Source organism: Dioscorea cayenensis, chromosome 20, assembly GCF_009730915.1.
Source record: "Dioscorea cayenensis subsp. rotundata cultivar TDr96_F1 chromosome 20, TDr96_F1_v2_PseudoChromosome.rev07_lg8_w22 25.fasta, whole genome shotgun sequence".
Classification (NCBI taxonomy): domain Eukaryota; kingdom Viridiplantae; phylum Streptophyta; class Magnoliopsida; order Dioscoreales; family Dioscoreaceae; genus Dioscorea; species Dioscorea cayenensis.
This window is the reverse complement of record NC_052490.1, coordinates 4,539,413-4,542,974: the sequence shown is the minus strand read 5'-3', so window position 1 is coordinate 4,542,974 and position 3,562 is coordinate 4,539,413.

Sequence of the window (3,562 nt, the reverse complement as noted above, 5' to 3'; positions counted from 1 at the left end):
TCTCTCAATATACTCGTATCAAGGGAATTGAGTGCGAGCCAAACGCATTTGATCTCGACAAGCGGCTCAAAATGAGCCTAGTGCTCGGAATAGTGAAACTCACACTCTCATGCTCGGACGGTGACTAGGAGGCCACTAATCAACACTTGCTTCCTGGGCCAGGGTGCTATAATGCACAAATTTGAAAGAGATCGATCAAACAAGTTGATTAACTAATGTTGCAATCCACAGCGGTGCGCTGCGAATTTCACTGCCTTGCGTAATGGATACTGCCAGAGTGTGAAAACCGGACGGCGAGCCTCGATCATCGAGTGAAAATCATGAATTGATGAAGAGAATCAAGAATATGGCTTACTCGGGTGAGTTGAGATGGCGAATGTGGGTCGACCCGAAAACCTCATGAAAATCCTACCAAATCGGTAGCTAAGAGGTCGGAGAATGATGGGCGAGTTCTCTCGGGAAGAATGGAGGATGTGAAGAAGAAGAAAGCGGCTATTCTTTAAAAAGACATCGCCTCTTGGTGTCACCGCATCCATGCGGGCGTCTGGCAGTACCGCTTGTCGCTCGCAGCCTACAGGCGGCCGCACGCCCTGGCTTCTCGAACTGTCAAGAAAATTCCTAAGTGTTCCGCATGCCAGTGCGGAAAATGCAGCTGGCGTGGACATTCCACAGTCCAATTCAGGGCAAATACACCCCTATGCCTTCTCGCGGGATGGATGAGGCTCACTCTTCAGAGATTACGCGGGTGTGCGAGGTATCCACGCCCATGCGAAGTTCAAAGAGTCGCCCACAAAGAGAGCGAGTTCCACTACAATGGCTCTCGCGATAATGCGGCAAACTCTCCGGAAATCACACGCCCGTGTGAATTACGCGGGCATGCGATGATTTGCGTAGTCAGTTCACGGGGGTAAATCGCTGCGCCTGCGCCTTCTGGATGAGCTTCGCGAGTGCAAATGCGGGCGTGTCGAAATTCCATACACCCAGTCGCGCTTTTGCACGGATGCGCTTTGAAAAACCTATGGGCTCACGCAAAATTTCTAAAAATGTTTGCACCTCGGAGCACGCCCTAATAGTACGAAAAGTTTTACGAGGATGAAATATAACTCAAATGAAGCCCATCACCGCCAAATTCACATGAAAACGCTTGTGATGAATACTCAAAACCTCCAAATAAAATCACACCACAAGCATCTAAAAATCACGACACCAACGCACTCAACAATTTATTCATGCAAACACTACATTGTTCAACTAAGAAAAATAGGAAACACTTGCGGTTTGCCTCCCAGGCCTTGTCACACACATCACTAAGCTTGAGCAGCCACCTTGTCTTACTACCTGCACGGGGGCTCCTTAGATGAATGTTTCCCTCTTACCACATGACGCACTGACATGATGAGCACTAATCTCTTGAGAGGTAGGAGGTGTATTATCAGGGCTTCGAGCCACCCTAGCAATGGTTCACATCCAACTGCTTCAGTTCACATAACGTCTCCAACAGCCTTGGAGGCGTTTGCACAGTGTGTCGCTTCCCTCTTCATTTTCGAGACGCCTTCTTCAAGATCCCGGTGTTGATGGTACTTCTTCAGTCGAACCAAAGCATCATTACTTCTTCACATCATCCTCTTCCTTGGTCGAACAAATCCTCGATGCGGGTCCCGAGGATTTGATTACATTTCACCGCATATATTCATGCAACAATTTCATCGATGAGTGTCTAGAAAGTACTAGTATCGCATCAAAATCAAAGAGAATGCCACATGGCCGGTATTGAGGCGGTATGTAAGTTGTCATCTCCCGCTCTCAAAGTTAGCTATCTCATGAGATCCGCGTCAATCAATGCCTTGGAAGTCCATAAGAGAACGAGCCTCCCAAGTATCAAGGAGGTACATCCATTATTCACCACTCGGCGTCCCAGCACCACAGAGTCTATAGGAAATATATACTTGTGCTGCACTCTATGTGACAACATACATACTACCGATGATTACCCCTTGAATGTCTCACCGTTTGAGTCCAGCAATTGCAAAAGTCATCCGAGTGGAGTCTAGGCTCACCCAAAGCACAACTTTTGAAAAGAGATGTATGTAGCCTGACGTTGATGCTTACGCATCTGAGTCGCCATGAAAGCCATTTCTTCGCTTCCCATATTGCCAATGCTACATGGAATGATGAAGCTTCACGGGTCTTTCTTCTTGTTCGGCATGTTCCTTTGCAACACTGATGAAGCATTAGAAACAAACTCTCCTGACTTCCTCTTATTGGTCGACAAGTCTTTCAAGAACTTTGCATACTTAGGCATTTGGGCCAATGCCTCCAACAAAAGGAATATTAATATCGAGTTGCTTGAACAGACTCAAAGGGGAACTTCTTGTCTTGTTCATCCCCTGGTTATGCAATCTATATGGATAAGGGATTCTTGGCAGAAAGGTGGGGTGCCACCTCCTTCTCTTCTTGTTCCCTCTTCTGCCTCCATAACCTCGGTGCATGTTCTTTTTGCATCTCACTCCGGGAAGCCTCGCCTTCAACCTCACCGAGACACTTCTCCAAAGTGATCGCCTTCACTAACTCTCTAGGGTTGGTCTGCACATGTGCTCGGCAAGCTTCCATGTTGCCCTTTCAAAAGTGACTTTTGCAGATTTGCGCACCTGATTTTCAAGGTTATGTAAAAGTGGCGGTGTGGTTGCGAAGTGTATCCTCAGTGATTCAAACCTTGTGTTTCGCGATTGCGAGATCTAGTCAAGGCCTTCTCCAAATCATTCATTCGGCTTTCCAAACCTAAAACTACTGTTTTTAGACATCGCGAGTTTATTGTTGTGGTTAGAAACCGGTGAGCCCCATGGCCTTTGAGTGGACCACGATTTCTCCATGCGAAATTGGGATGATTCTTCAACCGGTTGTGGGTATTACTATATGGGTTTCCTTGAGGTCTCATGTGCTATGTGCCTACAAAATCAACATTCTCCAACGAAGATACATCACCAATAGAATCCAGACGATCGCGGTGGGAGCATGATCCTCCCACCACACCCGTTTTGCAGTCGAGTCATGACCACTACTCTGTTTGAAGTTAGAAGATCTAACTTCTTACTCAAGCCACCTCCATGAGGTGCCAATGAAGTTCTTTGCATCTATCTCATGGGCGCCTGCTTTTCTTCTCCCTGCTCAACTTATTCCATTGGTAGTTGATTTAACCCGTTTCTTCTAATTAGCGGCCAAGGGCACATCGGTCTTGCTACCTAAGGTACACCTTCATAACTGCCGCATCTGGGGATTTGCCTTGTACTCGGGGTCCAAACCGTTGTAAGGTTTTGAACAATGCATCCTCTACGGAAATCCGTGTTGTGGGCACTTTCTCGGGAGCTTCTTGAAGACCTTTCCACATGTCTCAAATAGAGACTCAATTCCAACTACACAAGGGATGAAATCTCGTTCCTAGAAACCCATTTGAATTTGCAGGACGGAAATGAGGGGCAGAAACTTCTACCATCTAATCCCATGTGGTAGTGATGCTCCACAGGTAATGAGTGTAGCCATTGCTAGATTAGGGTTTTTGATTCAT